The 25,723-nt window shown below is 47.9% G+C and overlaps 1 long non-coding RNA gene across 1 annotated transcript in view; it reads right to left on the bottom strand.

The window, feature by feature from the left end:
• Nucleotides 1-23,253, bottom strand: part of LOC138510943 (uncharacterized) — a 64,105-nt gene extending 40,852 nt beyond the window's left edge. Inside the window, exons 1-3 of the long non-coding RNA XR_011280486.1 lie at nt 23,180-23,253; nt 4,078-4,237; nt 2,785-2,851 (exon numbers count right to left, since the gene is read on the bottom strand). This is a non-coding gene — a long non-coding RNA (uncharacterized lncRNA). The remainder of the gene's footprint in view (nt 1-2,784; nt 2,852-4,077; nt 4,238-23,179) is intronic.
• Between the last annotated feature and the right edge of the window lie 2,470 nt (nt 23,254-25,723).

Below are 25,723 nucleotides of genomic sequence, written 5' to 3'. Positions count from 1 at the left end.
AGGTTCCCCTATCATTCTAGACCTGGTCATGGAGTGGGAAGGTGACCTCACATCACCCACCATGTGCTCCCAAGCACTGAGCTCTTTGGTAAAGGTGCTCAGTGCTCTGCAATTTTTGGCCACTGGCTCATTCCAGGAGACCACCGCCATAGTAGGTGGCATCTCCCAGGCCACGCAGTCTCGCTGCTTACATCAGGTGTTGATAATCATAACTGCACGTCCGTCTGTCCGCCGGCATATCTATATGCTCAGAACACTGGCAGAAATGCAAGTAGTGGTCCAGGATTTTTATGGGGTGGCGCATTTCCCAAAGTGCCATGTGCGATTTACTACACCCATGTTGCTCTACGTCCACCTATAGCGAGAGAGCACATCTACCGCAACCGGAAAAATTCAATTTTCCGGTTGTGTGTGATGCCCTGGGCATCATTACTGAGGTGTATGCCAACTATCTAGGTAGCACACATGATAGTTACATCTTCAGGATGTCCTTGCTCCACCAGGCAACACATGGCTCATTGATGGGTATGAATGGCCATGCACATGCGTGCATGTTGTACACAGTCCAATAGACACTGTCAACAAATGACAATGACAACTATTCTCACCTCTACAGGGGACAGTGCTTAGCCTCTGAGCACATACAAGATGCCCATACGCAACCCCAACACACCTGCCGAGGTAAGGTACAACACTGCCCATATTGCAACTCAGGGTATAGTGGAGCGCACAACCAGAGTTCTCAAGTCCCATTTCCGCTCCCTTGACCACTCTGGTGGCATGTAGGTATATGCACCACCAGTAGTCTGCAGTATCATTGTGGCAGCATGTGTCCTGCACAATGTTGCAACACAGCGCGGTGTCCCGGTGGACATCGTGGTGGCACACCATTCACACCCACAGGCACACCGCTTGCGGATGCTCGGAAAAGGGCACGTGGAGAGGCTGCACATACCCAGCTTGTGGAATCTTTTTTCACCTAAAATCCTTCCCCAGTGGAGTGCACACAATCCCGCCAAATACCAGGTGCCATTCAATGATGACAATGGGCCAACCCACTATGCCCACAAAACCACCCTTGGAAGTGCAAATTTGTGTTTATCCCTTAGAACTAAAATGATATTTCATTTTGTGTTTCACAAAGAAACACATTGAAGAGAGAGGACACCGCTACCACCATGCCAACCATTAAATGAAATCATCCCTTTGGCATAAAAAAACATATGACTATATAACATACCTGTGAAATGTGTAAGCAGCGATAAATCCTGAAACATAATTCAACAAAGGTAGCAGGCGCCCCTCTCTTGGAAGAACAAGGCATGATAACCTGTTCAGTGGTTAACCACTTTGAGAGTTCGCAGCCATCTGCCTTTTTCTCACTGTACCTTTTACAGATGGGAAATATCCATTTATATATCAGTCTTTGTCCTGCCCACATGGGCAGTCCAGCACCAAAATGCTATGGCAATTCCTCTCTGAACAAGAGTACCAACAGCAACCCCATACACGCGTTTCAGCCTTGTTGGGCATCATCAGTGAGGTGAAGCTGAGCCCCTCTAAGCACAGTGAGCAGGGAGTGCACGTCTGGTTGCCCCCAGGTAACCTACGGTGACCAACCTCAAGTTCCTTCAAAGAATGCAACAAGGGTAGCAGGCTCCCCTCTCTTGGAAGAACAGGGCATGATAACCTGTTCAGTGGTTGTTAACCACATTGAGAGCTCATAGCCATCTGCTTTCTGCTCACATTTTGCTCACTGTACCTTTCACAGATGGGAAATATCAATTTGCAGATGGCTGCAAACTCTCAAAGTGGTTAATAACCACTGAGCAGGTTATCATGCCATATTATTTTTGAGAGAGGGGCGCCTGCAACCTTTTTTTGTATTTTTAGGAGGAACTTGGGGTTGGTTACCCTAAGTTACCTGGGGCCAACCAGACGTGGACTCCTTGCTCACTGTGCTCAGAGAGGCGCAGCTTCACCTCACTGATGAGGCCCAACAAGGCTGAAACACGTGTATGGGATTGCTGGTGGTACTCTTGTTCAGAGAGGAATTGCCATAGCATTTCGGTGCAAAGACTGATATGCAAATAATAATAATAATAATAATTTGGCACTTATATAGCGCTACGAACCCTCAGGTATCTGAGCGCTGCTTATTATTACCCACGGTATGTGGTGCTCATTTATCGACCTCGGAAGGATGAAAGGCTGAGTTTGGCCCCGCCGGGATTCGAACCTGCGTTTGCAGGCTCTGCACAGATGTCAAAGCGAGCGCTCTACTCGCTGTGCCACTTGACCGGCATAAGGATATTATCCATCTGAGAAAGGTACAGTGAGCAAAAAGCAGATGGCTGCGAACTCTCAAAGTGGTTAATAACCACTGAACAGGTTATCATGCCGTGTTCTTTTCGAGAGAGGGGCGCCTGCTACCTTTTTTTGTAAATCCCGAAACATGTCTGAGCTGCAAGCCATACATGGCTTAAAAAATTAACATGGACACAAAATTCAAGCGGAATGGCATATTGATGCACACATGTCCTAGAATGTGCATGATGCGCACAAACATGTCCCTATTGTGGGTTGCAGAAAAGCAGTGCAGTGTCGATCCACATCTGACTCAATCGGGCAACATGACCACAATAAACCCCATCCAAAAAACAAAAATGAGCAAGAAGTAATTGACAATTGTGACAAAGAGGGCGACACACCAGAATTGCCACATCCAGACATGTAGCAACTAAAGTAGCCTTCCATAATCATCAAGATAAATGCACATCTTACCTGTCCCCTTGGCATGCAGTCGACAGTCAAATTCCATGAAATAGCCATCATTCCCTCACGGAAGGATCTGCAGACAAAGAACAAAAGGAAAAAGAGTGCAGATAACACATCCATGCACTCAAAAACTCAAGACCCATGGGCCCGCCTCAGTGACATACAACACATGCAAACACCAACTCACAAGACAAACATCAATGTGTCCCAGCATACATGCAGCAACACCTGCCCACTGCATGCAAATCGAACACACAAAACACACACACTGACAAACAACAACAACCCCCACACTGCCTGCCCTCTGAATGACATGCAGCAAATGTGCATGTTACATATCCCCATTCACAAGATTATGGCTCAAAAATCTGCATCAATGGTTCCATGGTTGTGGATCATAACTGGGGCTGCACACCATAATTGCAGGGAGGCCAAATGTGCCATCGAACCATTACCTCACAAACATTGCAAGGGATGTGAAGTGCCACTCAGTACACATGGTCAAAGTACAATGAGACACACACCAGCACAACTATCAAGAGCTGTCACAGGCCACAAACAGCCAGCCCTGCCTCCCACTCCCAACCACCCGAGCAAGGCCCACAATTTTGAATATGAAACCAATGGCCCCACCAATCCATAGAAACAACACCATGGCCAGACCTATCACCATCACCATACCCTGTGAAACATGCACCCATGAAGTAGTACTGATGCCCCACAAGACACGTCAATCCAATGTGATGCCACACAGTCCAAGACTCCCAGCCAAACACCACACAAGGGTCTGCAAATGCCCTTTACTTACCTGCACAGGGTACCCACCTGCCTTGCATATGATGCAACCCATCTGGAGACACATCCCCTAAATGCAATGACTTGCATAGTAACAACAGAAAGAATATGCACATCCATGACAATACATGAATGGATCCTGAAAATATGCAGAGAGCACAGACTGCAGAAAGACACAGGGTGCAAGAGGGTGACAGGACATAGATTGTGATCTGCCCACGAGTGCAGCGTAGCACAGCAGAGAGAGGGAGAGAGAGTGACAGTGAGAGGGAAAGCGAAGTTAAACACACTTCAAGGAGTGAACTGCCTGGATTGGAGATGGCCAATGACATGCACTACACCACAGTAGTTGCGGGCATAGATGAGTTGACCAAGGGAGGTAACACAGTGACATGAGTAGCATGGCATGGTAGCATGCAAAGCACATACAAGTAAAGTTAAATATGCAGAAAACATGTGGAACTATAATGCATGATCACCATGCAAGACAGTGCTGATGCTTACCTGCTGACTGCGCCGGCATGGTGTGAATCCCACCTCACCTTCACCAGAAACTGTGTCTCCAAATTAGTGACAGGAGGACAAGTGCCTGGTGGGGTGCATGGACTTCAAAGGGTGCAGGGTGTCTCCCCTGGGACAGCAGTCACCGCCACATCACGGATTACTGAAACAACACGGGAGAAGACATTACAACAGGCATAGTGAAGTGCCATTCACACAGCACACATGTGCAAAGATACACAGAGCCCATAGTTACCTGCACATGCCATCCTGTGCATAACCATGCAAATATGCAAGTTGACCTCAATATGCATGCCTGCATGCCCCCTACTGCAAACGTCATGGCCTTGAGAGGTCAACTACACAACTCAAGATTAATTAAAACCTGGAAAGGGCAACTCAAAAATAACATGCCAACATCTGGGCCTGGGGTCAACAAAAGTATAAAAAAATGTACAAAAAAATAAAAAATGTCCATCATGGTCTGTGGAGGAGGGGGCTCCACCCAAGAAGGGGGAGTGGATGGGTGCATGTCAAGGACCACAAAAAAAAATCATTAAAAAAACCGCCATGGACTCATGGACCGCATGGCTACGGTGGACCGGGAGGCATGTCTGTGCTGGCACCCCCATCCTGCGTTGAATCTGAAGGTGGAAGTTGTGCTGGAGGCTCACAATGCAGTGCCCTGGCCTGGTCCTCAGTGGCAGCTGCCGTGCGTGACACTGAAGAATGCACCAGCAGACTGAGGGCTTGGAGGTCACTATGCACAACCTCACGGGTTGCACAGAGTTCCTCCGAGATTGTCCGCCTCAATGATAACATCTCCTGGAGGAACAGTCTTCTGCTGGCTGCATGTTCCTCATGGATTTCAGCCCTGTGGGCCAACAACTCATGCCTCAGGGCTTCCCTCTGTGCCTGACCCTCTGCAAGCAGGGATGCCTGCAGACTCTGTAAATCTGTCCGTCAGCCCCTGATGTTGGCCTCCATGCACAGCCTGTGGGAGCGGCATGTGGACTGCATGACCTGCAGCTGTTGCTTCACCTGTGTTGCTGGGGGATCATGAAAGCGGCCACCCTATCCATGCCCTCTGCCGATCTCTCATAGGCAGCACCCTGTCAGTGTGCAGAATGCAACATCTGCTGCTTGTCATGATGCCTACCCCCAGGCATCCGGACCAAGCCCATCAGCCCCGGGAGCAGGCATCCAGGTGCTTACTAAAAACCCAGCAGCCCCGGCTAGGGGCTGTCTGGGTACAGTCCTGGCACCATTGGCACCAGGCTCATAGAGGAAATCAGTCCTGGCGCCACAGGCACCAGGCTCATGTACATTACTTACCTCATGCAGACCATGCTGCAATGAAGTCAAGCCAACGTGAGGCCTGAATGGGACTACTTTACTTCAGGGACTATTTTTCACCTCAGAGAGTTGGTGGTGGATGAGTGGAGAGCTTGAGAAAGAAGATGTTTTGGAAGAGAAAGTTGGAGGTAGAGGAGTCCCAGGCCCCAAAAAGCCTTGTGGACGAGGCAGAGGGTCTTGAACTTGATCCTTGCAGCCACAGGGAGCCAGTGAAGAGATTTCAGAGCTGGAAAGATACGATCCCTGGACTTAAGGCCAAGGACACGTCTTGCAGTACTGTTCTGGATAAGTTGTAAAGCTCAAAGAGTAGAGGCAGGAAGATTAAGGAAGAGGCTGTTACCATAGTTCAGCCCAGAGAGGACCAGAGCTCTGGAGACAGTGAGCTTCTGGGGGAAAGTGAGAAAAGGAAGAATACCTCTGAGGAGGTGCAGCTGATAGTTTGACTTCTTAGATAGCTCATAGATGTGAGGAGAGAAGGAGAGAGTGGAGTTGAAGATCACACCAAGGTTCTTAGCCTCACAGGAAGGAGCAGGAAGAGAGCCCAGCATGGGTGGCCATAGAGAGAGAGGAAAGGAGGGAGCAGGTGTCCCAATGAGGAGGATCTCAGTCTATCAGGCATTAAGGCAGAGATCAATCTGGTATGGGAGAAGAAGCATAGGTGACTGAGGGGAGCCTGAAAGAGAGCTGAGTGTCATCCTCATAGCATTGAAAATTGTAGCAGAAAGTAAAGTAGTGATGCAGTGGGCGAGAGGTGCCAGGTAGTGGTTGAAGAGCCACGGAGAGAGGTTAGACCCCCGGGGAACACCACAAGTAGAGCGAGAGATAGGAGAGAGGAAAGACTCCACTTGGACCAGAGAGGGTCGGTAGGTGAGAAAGGCGGTCAACCAGGCCAGGGCCTGATCAGTAGTAACAAGGTAGGCCCATAGACGATTGAGTAGGATGGTATGGTTGACTGTGTCAAAAGCAGAGGATACATCAAGGAGAATGAGCAGAGAAGGGAGATTAGAGTCCAGATTGGAGAGGCAGTCTTCACGGGTGTTCAGGAGAGCAGTTTCAGTGCTTCTGGCAGCTCTGAAGCCTGACTATTGGCCATGAAGGCAACCAACAGATTTAGAATGTAGATTAAGCTGGGAGATCGCCAGCTTTTCCAAGAGCTTGCCCAGGCAAGGAGTGATGGAGATTGGGCGATAGTTGGAGAGGAAGGATCGGCCGAGGGATTCTTTAGAAGGGGGTGCACAAGAGAGTGCTTAAGGGGGAGGGGAAAGTTCTAGTGGCAAAAGAGTGATTGCAGAAATTGGCCAAGGCTGGAGCAAGGGTATCGATGTGGTCCTTGATAGTTCTGGATGTGCAGGGAAGAAAGTGCTTTGATGAGACTTTCATCGGTCGGACTTGTCTAGAAACATTAGCAGGGGTGAACAGGGGAAAGGAGGAGAAAGGATGAGGAGAGATGGCCTCAGAGAGGTCAGGAGTGGTAGAGGAGGAGGAAGAAGAGGTAGAGGAAGAGAGGGTGGACAGGATGTCCTGAGTTTTTAGTAGCGAAATGAGAGGCCAAGGCTGTGCAGAGGGCCTGGAAGGGAACAGGAGAGGTAGAGACGGCAACAGGATTGGCCAGCTCTTTGCAGATTTTGAGAAGTTTGGCTGAGTTGTTAGATGCCACAGAGATGCAGGCTTGGATGTAGGCTCTCTTCCTAGAGAGTACAGAGAGTCTGTGCTGCCTTTGGAGCAGGAGGCAGGCCTGTTTGTCATTGGGTGCGCCCGAGGCCCTCAACTTCCTCTTCACAGCCCTACACTTGCGTTTAAGGCCAGTGAGGTTGGAATCGTACCAAGAGCTACACTTTGTCTTGAGCTTCATGCAGATCGTCATGACAGGGGCAAGGACATCCGGAGTGTCAGAGATAGATAGATGAATGTTAGAGAGAGCCGTGTAAAGGTGTGAGTCAGCCAAAGGTGCAGGACAAGGAGAGAAAGTAGTGGCAAAAGCCTCAACTGCCACACGCTTCATGGGTCAGATGTCTGAGAAGGTAGGTGGCAGTGCTGGAGTTGGCTCGACCTGCAGGGAAGAGAGAGAGGTGGGAAGAAAGGAGAAAGTGCTAATCACTCCAACAGAGAGGAGTGGTGAGAGGGTTAGAGAAGGGGAGGTCTGAGGAGATCAGAATATCCAAGGTGTGCTCTGCAGAGTGAGTCAGGCCAGGGGGAAGAATAGAGCGAGAGGAAGAATTGTGAAAGAGTCCTGAAGAAGGGCTGATACCATCCAGGTGGATGTTCCAGTCTCAGAGGAGGAGAAGTTGGGAGGTAGAGGCAAGGAGTGAGGAGGAGCGGTTCTTCTTCCTCAACGTGCCAGTGTCCTGTGCCGTGTCATGGGGTTGAGCCTGTTCCTGCTGTGCAGGCTTTGCCTTCTTGCCACAAGGCGTTGGTGCCACCCCTGTGTGGCTGGGACGACTATGGGGTCTAGATGCCATTGCACAAGTGGCCTGGCCCATGGCTTTACCCCTTGGGGCTGGTGCAGCTGGCTCCACAGCACGTCCCTTATCCATTCGGTCTGGGGCAGCTGCTTCTGCAGCACAACCCTAACCCTTTTGGGCTGGGGCAGCTGCTTCTGCAGCACAACCCTAACCCTTTTGGGCTGGCACAGCTGCTTCTGCAGTGCGTCCTGGAACCATTGGGGCTGGGACAGCTGCTTCTGCAGCACGTCCTGGAACCCTTGGGACTGGGACAGCTGATTCTGCAGTACTTCCTGGAAACCATGGGGCTGGGACAGCTGCTTCCGCAGCAAGTTCCTGTCATCGGCCACGTCTACCACCTTTCCCTCATGAGGCCTTTCCACTCATGTTCCAGGTGTAACGTAAATATGAAAGGCACACCAAGTAATTGTCCCGAGCGATTCGAGTGAGGGGGCAGTCTATGTGATGGAAGATGTAGTTCTGTGGTACAGCAACGCTCAAATGTACCCCAAGTGTGAAAAATATGCTATGCGTAATGCACAGGCACCCCAAAACAAAAATAAATGCGTACGCTATACCAGGATAACTTCTGAAATAACAAAAAAGCGGTAAGCGATATGCAGTGGCCTTCATCAATGCATAAAATGCATACACAAACCCTGGAAAGCTACCAGAAAGGTAAGAATAGTGTTACGCGATACACAGGGGCACCCCGAGTTGAAAAAAATGCGCACGTGACTCACCATTACACTTTCAAAACTCAAAAGTAGATGCGCGTATGTGAGGAGGCAAATCCCCCACCAAAATAAGAAGTTTGTACGGTTCCTGAAGTGAACAGATTTGCGTGGCACCCCAAAATAAACAGTATTCCACTCGTCCATCTCCTCCCCTTCGCACACACATTCGGAGTTGATTCTACACATACTTATGTATCCCCGAATATGGCCTGCGTGCAGCACGTGTCACGTGAGTTACGTGCTGAGAGCCTTTCCTCAGATCTCACATGTCCATGCTTTTCTTATTTCTCACGGGCAAAGTTTATTTATTTATTTATTCAGTTATTAGCGCCTCTATGCCCTCGGGCTGCAGTGCGCTTTAAGAATCCAAATAAATAAATAAATAAATAAAGTCCCTTCACTCTGATCACGGCTTCCATCATTGTGAGACACGGAAGATCCACGCTCTTGCATCCATACCATTTTATCAGCCTCCTACTGCCCTGTGCTGCCTCCAACTTTGCCATCTGCTGCTGCCTGCACAGTGTGTGTGGCTGCTGCCCACCTGCACTGTATTTGGAGTGCCTGCTGTCCAGCCATTGGCTATGCTGCTGTATTGGCTCCTATGACCACCTCAGCTGCTTCATTGGACTTACCACGTGCCATTCCACCACCACCGCTCCAGGACCACCTTGCCCACCCACACCTGCCTCAGGGGTTGCCATTTCTGCACCTTCATGCTCAGACCAGAGCGGCAGCCCCATGGCAGCGAAGCAGAGGGCTGTCAACTTTAGAGCCAGGGAAGTTGACATCCTGGTGGCGAAGGTCGTGGAGCATTATGATTCCCTCTTCAAACCTGTAATGCAACGCAGCAAGGAAGGACGTCATTAGATCTGGGCCGGAATCACGGATGCCATCAATGCGGAGGAGGTGGCAGTTCACTTCTTCAAGACTGTGCACAAGCGCTGGGAGGATCTTAAATCCAGGACCCATGGCAAGGCCATGCACTTCCTCCAGGCCTGTGCTACTGCGGAGGTGCACGGTGCATGCTGGTGCTGGATGAAAGGGAAGAACATGCGGTTCCTGGAGAGGTTTTACCCTGCACTGCACACCCAGGTTTGTGAATTACAGCAACGTCTGGAGTGGACTGGTGAGTAGCCATGTGGCGCACTGCTGTACAGTGCCTGTGTGATGTTCATGTTCCAGCATGTTGGCAGTGACCACCTTAGGCTTGCAGCAAGTATGCTTCTGAGACGGATGTCTGCATGCATGCCCCAGACATTGCTCTCCATGTGTGCATCTTTGGAATTTAAATGTGCTCTTTTGTTACATTGTGTGTTGTAGTGCTGTCTTGCAGACCGTGCGCATGCAATGTTGCTTGTTATTGCGATGTCCCAGGATGGCAAGTGTGCCAGTTGATGTAGTGTTGCCCATGTCATGTGCAGACATGATGCTCATGTGTATGTGCGCAAAATGGAAATGTGTGACTGTGCATCACTCACGCTTGGAAGCAACACGTGCATGTGGATGTCTGGCTTGGTAACATTGAGGCATTGCAGTTCACGGACTCTGATGTGATTGCTCATGGCACTGGCTGGGCCCTCTGAGGTGAAGTGTGTGCTTGACATGTGTATGTGCTTGTTGCTATGGCATGCTCTCATGTGCATGTGCAATTGATACATGTGTGTATGGCATACACAATAGATTGGTTGTGACAGTAGCATGTAGTTTGATGTGATTATGTGGAGTGATGGCCAGGCAGGTGTCTGCATGGATGTGGATTGCGTGTCCATGTGTGTGGGTGTGGAGGTATATGGTTGTTCACTTGACTAGTCATGTTCCTTTGAATGTTGGTGATGCCAGGCTGGCTTTTGTGCAGTACACTGATGTTGCACTGTATGTTTTCATTTGCTTTTAGCTGTGCCGCATCACTGTGTGTTTGCCATCAGTGTTGTTGGGTTGGAGGTAGGTGGGCTTAATGTGGTGGTGTTCTATGGTCCCGTTAATAGCACTTTTGTTTGTCATTGCTGTGTTAATCCCATGAATCAGGCGCACGCAGGTTCAGTGTCTTTCCGTGAATTAGGCCCATTTAGCACAGTGCAAAGAATACTTTTGCAGTGCAAAGTCACTTTGCTCCCCGCTAAACAACCTGAGAATTAGGCCCTAAATATCTAACTAAGAGCCTGATTTCGATGGAGGCCAACGAGGCAGTATAATTGCTATTAACCCAACGCTTGTTTGTGATGCCGATCAGACCCATGTTTATCCACAAAGTGAATACCGTGGATATTTCGCCTGGAACCTCTATGTGTAAAAATGCCCATCCATAGGTTGTAGAACTATAGAGATTGTCATGAGATTACATTGCTTCCTTCAGGCAGCCACATTACATGGAGAGAGCTGGAGAAATAATGATTAACGATTGAATAATGATTAACATGGAAAGTGGGTTTTATAGCTGAACCAGCACATGAAAGTAGCACCTACCTAAAGCAGGTGAAAATATGGGATGGAGAGTCACAAAGCAGGAACATAATGATGAAAACAGGTAACAACTACACATTAAACACCAATACATGAAACCAGTCGTGAGGTAGTGTCAATATGAAAGCAGGAAATAGGCCACATTGGGGCACCAGTTTACCCGCTAGCGAGTAGCCCATTGGTCTTTCCAGCAGCCCAGCGCCACCCCAGCCCCCCGAGCAGGGTGCCCATCAGCCTAGTCAGCAAAACCTGCAGTAGCAAAGCAGGAGAGGTGGGAGAATGCGATGGCCGTACATGCCAAGAGTGTGCATGCCTATATTGGCACTGCTAGACTTGACTGTTATTCCCATCTACTTCCTGGACATGAATATTATTCTGTCCCTCCAGGTCATATTGAGGATGACATAGAATCAAACAAGGAGATAATTATATCAATACTCCCTGTTGAATCTGGTCAGTGAATTGCACCTCAAGCCCAGTGACTGTATCTCTCCAGCCTTAAAATCTCTCCACTGGCTCCTGGTTGCTGCAAGGATCACATTCAAATCTCTCTGCATCAACCATAAAGCTGTCTGGGGCCATGCTATCTACAACTTCCTCTCACCACCACTGTCCTCCAAATCTCTCTGATCCTCTGGTTCCACCTTTCTGCTTGTCAAGCGCTTCTCGGAGCAGCGAGTGGGTGGCCGATCTCGTTCCTTGGCTGGCTTCGTCAGCTGGAAGAGCCTCCCACTTCCTCTCTGTCTTGAGCCGGATCTCCTCAAATTCTGCAAGCTCCTCAAGACTTTCCTCTTCTCCTCCTCCTTCCTCCTCTCCCTCCCGTGCTAAACCCCACAGTCCATGCGATTGGTGGCCTGGGCCCTTATGTGTCCTAGGTCCCGACCTTCTGTCGAATCGCCTTCAGCCTCTTCCCTCCCCTGAACTTGTCTTTGGGCACCCAATGGCCTGTGTTTTCTCAGACCTGAACTTATTGTACTGGCAGGTGACCACTCTCCTACCAAGTGGTCACTGCCTTGCACTACATGTTGCCCTGCAACCGACTCTCTGGCACTTCCCCCTCTTTGGAACCTCCAGCACTTGCCCCTCAGGCTCTCTCTCTGCACTTGCACGTTATGAATGTTCACAAGGCCTAGTAGAACCGCCTCTGCCTTTTGCTCATCATTGTTAATTTGCTCATTGTCTTGTTTTGTTCCGTTGTTCCCTCCCCTTTGACCTGTGGGTGCTTTGAAATACCATTCCTTGATATATAAGCACCTTACAAATGCACAATAAATAAAAATAAATACATGCAAGTGGAACATGCTGGACTACTGTGGCAGCTTAACATGGCATTACACATCCCTGTTTCTCTCAGTCCTCTTATCATAGGTCCTACCCACCATGATGTGATGCATTCATAATTTGAGGGGTCAGTAATGTGAGACTCACGACTGTATTGAGTTTTCTCAGGATTTACCATTTTATTACACACAAAATGATAACAAAAATGCTAAGTAAACTTACTCTATCAGGAAACTCCCTACCTATTCTAAGATCTATGGGAAAACTTCTTAGCATTCACAAAACAAACCCTCACACTAAACAACATAAACATTCAAAGTAACATAAATACAACATAAATCAAATGTTACCAAACACCCAGTGTCTTGGATGACCTGTCGTGATCCTGGGCAGATCCTGCTCCTGCAGGAAAGTCCCAAAGTCAATTTCTTCCAAGGAACAAAAAGGTCCTAACCATAGTCTTGGAAATTTCCAAAAAAACAAAAGTTCACACAATTAAAATCCACCGGCAAAATTATCTTCTTTGCTTGGTGGAAAGATTCCTCCTTTATAGTTCCACAAAGAAAATAACAGCACCAATGGAGTTTCCTGTACTTCCTTCAATGAAAGAATTTAACAAAAGGGACAGCCCAGGAAGGCAGAACTTGGGGCTGAAAATGGAGTGTAACAAAGGAGGGAAAACGGCCAGCAATCAATTGTTCATACTTCTAGTTTTGTATGAGTGTTGGTGTAGAAAAATTGCCATGCAAACCCATCCTGTAGTCTAAGGTCGAAAGAAGAGAGCAGGCCAGAGCAGGGCTACAAATAAAAATGAAGTTGGCTGTAGCGCATGCAACTGGAGAATAGCCTTATAAGCCTTATAAGGCTATTCTCCAGTTGCATGCGCTCAAACTATAGGATAGGTTTGCATGGCAATTTTTCTATGCCAACACTCTTCTCTAAATAGGAAATCATACAAAACTGGAAGTGTGGCCAATTGATTACTGGCGGCTTTCACTCCTTTGTTACATTCCTACAAGGGAAGAACAGATGAAGTTGAAGACAAAAGTACCTCTTCGACTGACAACTTCTCTGCTTTCTACTTCTGCAGTGTCTTATATACACAGTTTGTCAGGATGTTTTTGCTTAAGGTTTGTTCCTTTCTCCGCAAATTCTTTCTGCGATAGAACTGTGAGAGCAAGCTCCCTTTCCCCACAGTTAGTTTTAGCTTCAACAGTTTTGACAAATATTGACAGCCACAGTCCTGCTTCTGCTGCTACAACTTCTGCAATTAGGTAATTTTCTGCAACTGCAACTTCAGGATAGGCAATTTCTACAAGACATCTACCTCCACAGGGTGGCAAGGCACTCTTCTTTCTATGCCATAAGAAAGAGCCGCCTCTTTTCCATTCTTGCAGCTACCATAAAATCTGCTTCTAGCTTCTAGACCACTTCTTCTTCTTCCAAATAGTCTCAGTCATGCGGATATGAAGACATTTTTTGTTAGCAAGTACCCAGCTACCTTCCCCAGTTTTGTACACCTTTCCTTCACTGGTTACCCCAAAGCTGTTGTGTCACTCTTCCAGCTTTGGCTGAAGACTTGTGGGTAAAAATGAATTCAACATCTTCACAACACTGATGTACAGTTCTTACAGGTGCACGATTTACTGGGTTCTGTAGAAAAATTTGAAGAAAAAAAAAAACGAACTGACAAAAATGCTGAATTCGGCACTAGAAAAATAACTGAAGTCCCAAAATGTCGAACAAGGGTAGCGAGGGTTGCAGGGGTATCCCCCGCTCTCCATGATCAACACAATCAAGGGAATTTGGGGGATGCAGGAGTTCCCCTGCTTCCATGAAATGGAAAGTGGGGGACAAAGTTTCAAAGAAAAGTCAAAAGAAAAGGACCCTGCAGCGAAAATATCCACCTCTCAATGGGGTGGCAGAACTCACGTCGCAGGGTGAGAACTGCAGAGAAGGACAAAAGGTAAGTTGGGTGCCGGAGGAAAGTATTAGGGTTAGGGATGTTGAGGGAGCGGGGATAGTGGGCTGGGGTGATGTTTGTGATTATTGCCTTGTTGAAAATGTAGAATTCATAATTTTCGTTGCAACATTTTCAGCATCGAAATAATCACACACATCGGGATTTACTTGTATAGAGTTCACTCTATGGGCTTTGGTAATACTTGTTCTAGCTTCAGCTTCTATTACTTCTACAACTTCTGCTTCAGCCATTAATGTGTTGCAAGATGTGGACCTTCTACTGAGAACAAAATTAGACACACGCAATTTCGTTTCACACTTGAACTGCCACATCAAAGAGAGACGCTTTCCCACCTTTCGGTCAGCACTCAGCATCCAAAGTATCAGGAAACATTGTCTGATACATGTGGGCCCTTTTAAACAATACTTGCAACTCTTCAGGAAAGTCAAATACTTCAGTTATTCTCCTCCTCCGTGCTCTACACTCCTCTTGAAGAAATGGGCAATAAAATAGTACTGCCATTTTGATTCCCTGTGAGCAATGCGATATTTTATTACTATAATATCAAAACATATTGGAAAAAACTAAGAATATATAACATTGAGATCAATTCATTCTCTACAGGTTCAGTTCACTGTGTTGCAAACAAAAAAGTTCACTACATGTGCTGATATGGAAATTCACCAAATCCCAAATTTGTCAAATAATCTGCTATAGACATTCACAAATGTTACAGATACAAAATTGTCGTGAACATTTTCACTAGAACCTAAGATATCAAACACAGGGTTTCCAAAGTTTACAAATGCAAAATTGTTGTGGAAACTTTCACTAGAACCTATGATACCAAACACAGGATTACCAATACGTGTTTCGACCCATTGGGTCCTCGTCAGGGCACACTTTAGCAATGCAACTCTTGAGTTTGAGAATATACTGTCCTTATAATCACTAACACACATTGGTCATATGATAATCAATCATGAATGGCAGCACACTGTTGGAGGAGATGAGAGGTGGAAAAACAGAGAAAAAAATAGCTATTAACATTTTTTGCAAAATCTCCAATGGAAGTCAATTTGTTCAATCTTAGAATATGCTATTATATTTAATGATTGGTATCCCCGCCTAACATCTAAGGTCTAATTGACCCCCATTTAGATAAATAAAATTCGCAAATAATCCACATAGCAATTGGAAAACAACATCAGATGGTCCCACAACTTTACTTTACTTTATTACATGTGTTATGCACACAATAAACCCGTAGGTGTGATGGCGCAGATAGAGACAAACAACATAAAACATAAACGCTACATAGTGTAGGAGGTAGAGTTCTCCTAAGCACAAGCAAGTGATTTACAAACTGTGATAGCAACTCATCATCAGAACTACAGTAAATCATTAATCAATAAACACTATGGCTATAATAAGGAAGAAAGAAAACAGGAACATTACCAGTGAGAGAATTGTAACACTTAAATAATCAAATTACATTTAGATGCACCTTTGGGCAGATATTTACAGCGTCTAAGAAAGGTAGGTAGGGTACTAGCCCCACAACCCATTAAGATGCAATCCATGTTAGGTTGCGAACACCAATCGCTCTGATTTATGATATGATATATGATATGGCATTTCTAACGCGCCTATACACAAGTGTTTCAAGGCGCGACTAGGCAGGGAGGGGGGAACAAGGGGAAGACAGACAACGATCCTACTAGGCCAGGTGTCATTCAGACCGCGCAAGTGCAGGGATAGGGGGAAGGGAAAAAGTACAAGGGGAAGGGGGAGGGGGGGATGCAGTACAAATAAGTAGAATAGTAATAAAATAATAAATAAATAGGGCCAGCTGGTGGCAAGTGCAAGGTAAGTGCAGACAAGTGCTGGGGGGGGGGGGCTGTAGGGATACAGAGACAGTCCCGCAGTGCAGGGGTTGCCAGGGAGGCAGTGCAAGTGAAGAGTGACTGGGCCCAGGACCGAGGTCGGTGAGAGTGGCCCAGTTGCAGAATCAGTGCAGTTTAGGTGAAGAATTTAGCAGGGGAGAGGGAGAGAGAAAGCAGAAGTGAAGAGGAAGGTTTTGAGGTGCTTCCGGAACCGGAGATGGTTCTCCTCAAGTTTCAGGGAGGCAGGAAGGCTGTTCCAGAGGGAGGCCCCTGCCGCGGAGAGAGATCTACCCCCAGCTCGTTGCTTCGAGAAGCGGCTGACCCTGAGGGAGTTGGAGACGGATGAGCGTAGGGCTCGGGAAGGAAGATATTTAGGAAGAGAGAGTTGAAGGTATTTAGGCCCAGGCCCCAGAAGGCCTTGTGGACAATGCAGAGGGTTTTGAACTTAATCCTCGCAGCCACTGGGAGCCAGTGTAGAGATTTCAGTCCTGGAGAGATACGGTCCCTGGGCTTGAGGCCAAGGGCAAGTCTCGCAGTTCTGTTCTGGATGAGTTGCAGAGGGCGGAGAGTGGAGGCAGGCAGATTAAGATAGAGGCTGTTACAGTAGTCCAGCTTTGAGAGAACCAGGGCTTGGGAGACAGTGAGCTTCTGGGGGAAGGAGAGGAAGGGAAGAATACCTCTGAGGAGGTGCAGCTGGTAATGTGACTTCTTAGAGACGTCAGATATATGAGGAGAGAAGGAGAGTGTGGAGTCGAAGATGACCCCGAGGTTTTTTGCCTTGCAGGTAGGAGCAGGAAGAGGGCCAAGAGAGGCCGGCCAGAGAGCTGCAGGGAAGGAGGGAGTGGGTGTGCCGATGAGTAGGATCTCAGTCTTACTAGCATTAAGGCAGAGGTCATTGGAAGCACACCATTCCTGGATAGCAGACAGACAGTCAGAGATGAGGGAGGGAGAGGAGGAGGCCGAGGGTAGCCTGAAAATGAGCTGGGTATCGTCCGCATAGCACTGAAAGTTGGGGCAGAGGGCGGCGATGCGGTGGGCAAGGAGTGCCAGATACTGGTTGAACAGCCAGGGAGAGAGATTAGATCCCTGGGGAACGCCACAGGTGGAGAAAAAGATGTCAGAGAGGAAGGACCCAAGTTGGACCTGGGAGGGTCGATTGGAAAGGAAAGAGGTCAGCCACGCCAGAGCCTGACCAGTGATACCCAGGTTATCACTGAGACGGTTGAGCAGGATGGCATGGTTGACAGTGTCAAAAGCAGAAGAGAGATCGAGCAGAATGAGAACACACGGAGTGTTGGAGTCGAGGTTCACGAGCAGGTCCTCACGGATGTTCAGGAGAGCAGTTTCCGTGCTTCTGGCCGCTCTGAAGCCAGATTGATGGTCATGGAGACTATCAACAGCTTCAGCATGGAGGTTAAGATGGGAGATGGCCAGTTTCTCCGGGAGCTTGCCCAGGAAGGGAGTGATGGTGATTGGGCGATAGTTAGCCGGACAGGAGGGGTCGGCAGAGGGTTTCTTAAGGAGAGGGTGCACAAGGGAGTGCTTGAGGGGGGATGGGAAGACTCCAGAGGCGAAGGAGTGGTTGCAAAAGTCAGCCAGGGCAGGAGCCAGGGAGTCGATGTGGTCCTTGATAGTTTTGGAGGAACAGGGGTGAATCTGTTTAGACGAGACTTTCATAGATCGGATTTGTCTGGAAACCTCGTCAGCAGAAAAAAGGGGGAAGGCAGAGAAGGAGGGAGGAGGGGTGGCTGCAGAAGGGCCAGAGGAAGAGCAGGGAAGAGAGGGGGGGAGGTGATAGGAGGAGAGTGAGGACAGGATGTCCTGAGTTTTAGAGATGAAGTGGGAGGCCAGTGCAGTGCAGAGGGCCTGGGAGGGGACAGGAGAGGTAGAGACTGCAGCAGGGTTGGCAAGCTCCTTGCAGATTTTAAAGAGTTCAGCCGAGTTGTTAGATGCCGCAGACATGCTGGCTTGGATAAGGGCTCTCTTCTTGGTGAGAACAGAGACGGTATTGCCTTTGGAGCAGGCGGCAGGCCAGTTTGTCAGAGGATGAACATGAAGCACGCCATTTCCTCTCTGCCACCCTGCACTTGCGTTTTAGGGTGACAAGATCCGAATCAAACCAGGAGTTACATTTGGCTTTGGGCTTCAGGCGGATTTTCATGACAGGGGCAAGGATATCAAGATATAGCAGAGTGGAGCAAGGAGAGGGCTGTGTCAGGGTGGGAGTCAGCCGAAGGGGGAGTGGGGGGGGTGAGAAGGTGGCAGCGAAAGCCGCAACTGACACGCGCTTCATGGGTCGGATGACCGAGAAGGTGGGTGGCAATGATGAGGGTGGCTTTGCCTGTGGGGTAGGGAGGGTGAGGTGGGAGGATAGGAGAAAGTGATCACTCCAGGAGGGAGGAGTGGAGAGAGGGACAGAGAGGGGAAGGTCAGAAGAGATCAGAGCATTAAGAGTGTGCCCTGCAGAATGAGTAGGCCCAGACGGGAGAATAGAGAGTGAGAGAGAGTCGCAGAGGTCACGAAAGAGTCCAGTGGGGGGACAGGAGGCATCTAGGTGGATGTTGAAGTCCCCAAGAAAGAGGAGTTGAGTGGTAGAGGACGGGAGTGAGGAGGAGAGGTCAGCCCACTCAGAGAGGAAGGAGGAAATTTGACCAGCTGGCCGATAGATAGTAGCCACGGTAAGGGAATGGCTAGGAGAGAGAGAGAGAGTCGGCAGACAAGACATTCAAAAGAGGAGTAGGTCTGCGTAGGAGTGACAGTGGCAGGAATCCACTCAGGGAAGATAAGGGCAACACCCCCCCCCCTGCACGGTTGGGCCTGGGCACAGAGAGGATCTTGTAACCTTCAGGTAGGAGTGTGTCAAAGCCCGTGACAGAGCTGGCTGTGAACCATGTCTCAGTGAGACCGAGGACGTCAAGGTCCAGTTCCTCAAGAAGGCGACAGATATCAGAGGAATGTTTGACAGCAGAGCGGGAGTTGAGAGTGGCAAAGTGGAGAAGGTTGCCATCCTTGAAGGACTTCCGGGGAGGGGTACAGATCAGAGGTACGCCCTGCGGAGGTGTTGAAGCAGCCCGAGGGGGGGCTGAAGAGGACAAAGTAGCCAAGGAGGAGACAGCAGGGGTACGCAAGGAAGCCGTGGAGGGGAGAGAGTGGGCAACAGGAGAAGAAAGGAAATGAATGAGGCGCGGGGAGCATCTCTCAAAGAGGAGAAAGTTGGCTTGAGGACCTTGGACCAAGACGGTACCATTCAAGTACACATTAATGATGACCTGAGAGGAGTGAAAGGAGGCCAAGAGGGCCTCCCACCAGATGCCACCATTAATGGGAGAGGAAAAGAAGGGAGAGAGCACAGAGACCATGTGTAGAGTCCATACAAATGACAAAGAGGAGGTCGGTGAAAGTTTGCCTGGAGGAGGCACTGGCGTAGGTGTCAACGATAGGGAGGACTGGGTTGGAGACCAGAATGTCCTTTTTTAAACTTCCTCCTACCAGATTCAGTGAGGAGAGCAGGATAGTCGATAGAGAAGCAGTTAGAAAAGATAGGAGGGACAGAGAGCACCATAGAGTAGGTAGGGAGAGGTGAGAAGAGGAAGAGGGTGAGGGGAACACTAGGGAAGGACACAGAGCAGGGAGCAAGCAGACGAGACAGAGAGATGAGACAAGTTGACAGTTGGGCGAGACGATAGGCGCTACGATAATGGTAAAGGAGGTGAAGAGGGAGTGCGAGAGGGGGCAGGGAGGGAGGGTAGAGGCAAGGTAGCCGAAGACAGGGGGGGACAGCAGGGGAGGAAAGGAAGTTGATGAGGCGAGGGAAGCGTCTATCAAAGAGGTGAAGGTTGGCCTGAGGGCCTTGGACCAACACAGTCCCATTAGCGTAGACATTAATGATGGCCTTAGAGGAGCGGAAGGGGGCCAAGAGGACATCCCAACGGGTGCCACCATTAATGGGAGAAGAGGAAAAAGGAGAGAGCACAGAGACCATATGAAGGGTCCATAGGTCAGGTGAAGGCACGAAAAAGAGGATGTCAGTGAGAGTTTCCTTAGAGCAGGCACTAGTGTAGGTGTCAGCGATAGGGAGGCCTGGGTTGGAGACCAGGATGTCCTTTTTAAACTTTTTCCTACCAGATTTAGTGAGGAGAGCAGGATAGTCAATAGAGAAGCAGTTAGAGAAGACAGGCGAGATAGAGAGCACCATGTAGTGGGAGGGGGGGGGGAGACAGATGATGCGAGAGCCCACAGACAGGAAGGAACGGCAAGACAGGTTACCACATTTCAGAACAACAGCAGTATTGTGTTTTAGGAACACAGTGGATAGGCCACCTAAGTTTGAGAATCCTGCGAGGAGAGAAAAACCCTAGTTACCACAACTGTGGAACACAGTGAGGTGAAGACACTGTGCGAATGCAGTGGCCAGGCATGGGTGGGGGTGGGCAGGAAGAAGGTGGAGAAGGCGAAATTTACTTGCGCCTTGCGGACACCTGCAGACACACAGGGAGCCGCAACTGCAGGAGTCGCCCTTGGCCTTGGGGCCCTTAGCCGCAGGGGGCTGCCGGGCAGAGGGCTGCCCAGGAGCGAGGTGGTAATAGACGAGGGAGGAGAGGAAGGGGAGGGGGGAGTGGGCGGGCAGGGAGGTGGGAGGGAGAGGAGGACCAGGAAGTGGGAGGGGAGGGGAGAGCAGGCACAACAACGCGCTCGGAGCGCAAATGCATAATTCTTCTTTTTTTTCTTTTTTTTAAATAAAACAACAGAAATCACTCACAGAGGCCCGCTAGGGCCAGGCAGGGCTTCCTGGCCTGCAGTTCCCTCTTGGCTACCGGCGACCGCTCTCCCACGCTCAGCTTCGGGTGATAATAAGGTCCATGCATCTAACCACTCCTGGCCCTGTTCTCTGACGCAGCCAGGCAAGAACCTTGTTGCGAGGGTTTCTTTGGACTCATTCCTTCGATTTTCTGGACATTAGTTAGAATAAAGTTATGAAGTCACGTGTGTTCACGTCCTTATCTTTTGGCATTTGTGACTTTTTTTAGTTGTAAGTTCCGGGAGAGTACTCTCTTCAGTTTAGCATTCACAGTTGTAGGCTGATTAGCCTCTTTGCATACAAAAGTTGCCTCATGTTACAATGCCAAAGGAAAGGATTCATGGGATCCAGCTGTATTGGGGATGGGAATCTTGTCCTTACAATCCGCAACTACCCCAATAGGTACCAGTGAATCCTTACAACAGAAATCAGTTTGAGTCCCTTGGTGTATTATTTCCCTTTGTATAAGGGCTTGACAGGCAACATTCACATTAGAAGCCTGTAACAGCACACCTCTATAGATAGCTCCATGCGTCTGGGAAGCAGTGTTCACTTTAGCCAGCTGTAGACTCTGTGCCCAATTATTTAAAGCCTCTGCCAGTAGGCCAAGATCAAATGGGTCTTTGCAAGCAAGTAATTCTTTGACAATATTGGCCATGTGCTCGGACCACTGAGAGGAGACAATGGAGGGACCAATAGGCTCTGCTTGCGCTGAGATGGACACCATGGGTGTCTCAATCCTTGGGGGTGTTTGTACTATGTGTCCAACCTTCACAGATGTCCTATCAGGATCCTGAATTTGGCTTGATGCTTTATGTGAGAGGTCAAGATCTTCAGTTAGGGATATTTTCATTGCAGGGAGTTTACCCTGCTTACTAAGCTCTCTCAATCTCCTGCGCTCACTTAAAGCTGTAACCTCTGATACTCAACCCCTGTTAGTCATTGGCGATCGGGCCGTGGAGTCTGCTAGTGCCCCGAAGGCCAATTTAGAGATAGGGTTGGCCCCAGACTCCTTGTGTGTTGCCATTCCAGTGCTCATATTGGGCTAAACTACAGCCCACATTAACAATGTGAGTAGATAAAAGCAGCACACAAACTGGAGGCTACCCTTCCAGGAGGAGAAACAATCAGATGCAATCAGCCAGCTGACAGCAAAGACGTGAGGTTCTTACCGCGCCAGGACGCATCCTGAGGCCCCCCAGTGGATTCCGGATGACGCTCCCACACGTCCTCCCAATAGTCCACTGATGCTGCACGCCAAAAACCCGACTGCCCAAGATGCCCAACGTGCCTGGGCTGTGGGGCTGGGGGGAGGATGGTGGGAAGGAGGTGAAGCTGCCCCCCGAGGTCACGGTGCGCCAAGGCTTCACCGCGGAGAGCGAGCAGCTGCGGCCAGCAATATTGCCCGCATGAGAAAAATTGAGAGGAAAGGACCTAGCAGGAAGCTGGAGTCAAGCCGCACGGAGAGCGGAGAGCAGAAAGCTGCCGCCGCTACCACCGCTTCTGACAACTATTCCCATTACAATCCTCAATGGATTGTATAAGTATAACTACTAACAAGGGGACCTCCATGCAACTAAAAATTTCATGCAAAGACACATGTTGGAAAAACATGTTTTATAAAAAACTAATGATTATTAAAGAGTGAGGTGAGTGTGTTACCTGTCTCACTATCTCACTTTTCATGATGCACACTATTAACATCTGGTGCGGTCCTTAAGATAGCAAGATTGTTGTTGCTTGTGGTTTACTTCCTCAAGCTGAGCATTTCCTATCTGTTAAGTAAGATGACGCTATTAGTTTTGTAAAAGTGCAACCGTATTGTGCCGCCTGATAAGTACAATAACACTGTTTGTTTCTAATCTGTTCAAACATTTATGAGGGCTATGTCAATAATCAACGCCATTAAAGATCTTACCTATTTTAAAGTTGTACCGTAGTTCCCATGTTTGCAAGATACTCGTCTCAGGCCATCATTTACTTAAAATGCTGAATTGCAATGTTATTATCAAAGGCAAAGCCTTTTGTAGTCTGCCTGAGAACGTACGCTCCGTTTCGTTACTGCAACAAGGTTTATAAATGTTGTTCTAATTGAATAACTGGGCGGGGCATTGCACGCTGATGCGTGTCCTTCAAGTTACTTGAAAACAAAAGAAAAAAATGCTTTGCGCTACGCTTACCTGAGACGATCGGTTAGAGTGAATAGAAGTCTGCGTGTAAATGCGATGAATCCTGCCACTGCTCCGGCAAAAGCAGGACTGTGCTTGGAGCACTCAATTTTGTACCTTTCGCTGGAAGTCATGTGATCAATCACCTGACCCTGTTTCACCGTCACTAGTGAATAACTGACTGAATTCAGTGGGGTTTGGGTGTCTTAAATATGTGTTTGCTAAATTAATAAAAAGCATAATGGGAATCATTTGGTTCAAGCCTATTGACAACGTGTGCTCATGATAATATTAAACATTGTTATTTGTTCCAATGGAAGTCTGCTGTTCCCTCATTCACTTTTGGTTTGATTTAAATTGAGTTGAGGCTAAGTCCCTGCATCTAACGCTGCTTTTGAATCCAACCAAGTAGGCACTGTGCATATTTAATAGGATCCCTCCTAGTGTTGTATTCATTGGTTAAAAACATGATGGATGCTTGATGCCATATAATCATGTGATACATTTCTAACACCCAGTGGTCATTTCGAAGGCTCCTCCTTCGGCCACTTATAATGTTGGTTAAAGAGTAGTTGTGCACTAGTTTTGTTCACTCATGTATTAACTCTTGTATTCAGTTGTAACATCATTTGTACATATCAGATTAGGATCCACCTTGCCACTTGCAACCTCTTGGATATCATAATATACTAGTCTAATGTGAAACATTGCATGGATGTATACATCTCCTGATTTTATCCCATTGCACTTCCTGTCTGTTACTAGTGTCCATATGTGAAACAGATAATTGCACTACACCGCGCATATAAACAGTTTCCCAGTGTCACAGCCTTCGTTAAAGAAAGACATTGAACTCATGCTCCTGGTTCAGTCTGAGTTTTAAACATCTGAGTTTACAGATACTTGGGGCTTTTAACTGCCGTAAGTATAGTTGGTGATCGCCACTTCAACATGTGGTTTGGCTTGCTGTAGTCCCACAAAGCAGATATCTTTACTGTTGTCCTGTTGGTGTTGTCTTTGTCAATGAAGAGCCAGTAGAAGTTTAGGATCTTGATTGCTCAAATTTGCCAGGTGTACACCACAAGTTTATTTTTACAATAATGAAGTCTGTTCTTTCTACCTGTAGTCCTCCATAACAAAAAAAAAAAATCTTTGTAGCTGATAAAGCAAACTTGCAGAAATGACAGGTACCACATTTGTAGAAGCCTCTGATTGGGCTTCTAAGCCAGGTTATCTATGTATTGGGTTCAGATGCCAAGAAAGAGGGACTGAGTTTCATTCGAAGTGTTGGTAATTTTGTATAAATTATATTTGGTCTGTCGGAGATATATTGTGATATGTCCCGGTCCAATTTCAAAATATGCCAATGTTTCTTGAGCAAGTTATAGATCTGACTGCTATCACTAGAACATTTGGTAATGAAGTTAACCAATTCTTGAAGTGTACTTTTTGTGATGATCTCCTTGTTGAATAGTGATGCACGATCTGAATTATTGATTGTGCTTCTCGCTTATTTAATGATTTTGGCTGGGTACCCTCTTTCCTTGAATCTGTCGCCAATTAATTCACATTCTAAATGAAAAGCCTAATTCGTGCTACAATTTTGGGGTGCTGGGAAGAACTCTCCTTTCGGTATATTATTTATGACACTTTTTATGGCAACTTAATGCATATAGTTTAGCAGTCACCGCTGTGTGTTTCCTATGTGTACTGGTTTGAAGTCTGTTTTGCTCAATTAATATGTTTAAATCCAAAAACACAATGTGTGAGTCATGAATCTGGCTAGTGAATTCAATCCCAAATTTGTTATGATTGAGGTATTGAAGAAAGAGCTCAAATCTCTCTGGTGATCCGTCCCATATTAACAACACGTCATCTATGTAAGGTTTCCACACGTGGATTTCTTCCGAGAATTCATGTGCCTGGTAAATGTGTGCGTGTTAAAAAAATTCCATAAATAAATTGACAAGCAAAGGGGCGTATTTAGCACCCATTGCCATGCAACATGTTTGTAAATAATATTGTTGATTGAAAATAAATTGATTGTGACTGAGTGTGAAATCCAGAAAGCTTTTAATCATTTGTACACGGGTTGTGTATGAAGCAGAAAAGGTTCTAAAGGAAAAGAAAAGTCTATTGTTTCAAGTGCCAGATTGTGTTGAATAGCCGTGTACAATGATTTAACATCCAGGGTTGCTAAGTGGAAACGTGGTTGCCATATAATTTGGTTTAAGAGATTAAGGGGGTAATTCATAGAATTCGGTGTACAAGTGGCGCACGCGGCTGGCGCACAGTGTGCACGTGCGGCAGTCTGCGCCAGCCGTGTGCGCCAAAACCCATCTCAGCGCACAGAATATTCATGGATTTTAACATCCATAACCAGCTGTAGCGCAGCGACCCTGCAGCAGCGCCAGTAAGGCCCCCAACCCCACCCTGTGTGCCTAAAACATCGCACAAATATCCTACATGGCGCAAAGGCCAGGGGACCAGCATACAGCCCCCCCAAGCAGGAAAACACGTGTAAAAGTCCACGCGCACCCCTCGGAATACGCATAC

Source organism: Ambystoma mexicanum, chromosome 6p (genome assembly GCF_040938575.1).
Source record: "Ambystoma mexicanum isolate Mex_15411 chromosome 6p, UKY_AmexF1_1, whole genome shotgun sequence".
Classification (NCBI taxonomy): Eukaryota; Metazoa; Chordata; class Amphibia; order Caudata; family Ambystomatidae; genus Ambystoma; species Ambystoma mexicanum.
This window is presented reverse-complemented; position numbering and strand designations above follow the sequence as displayed.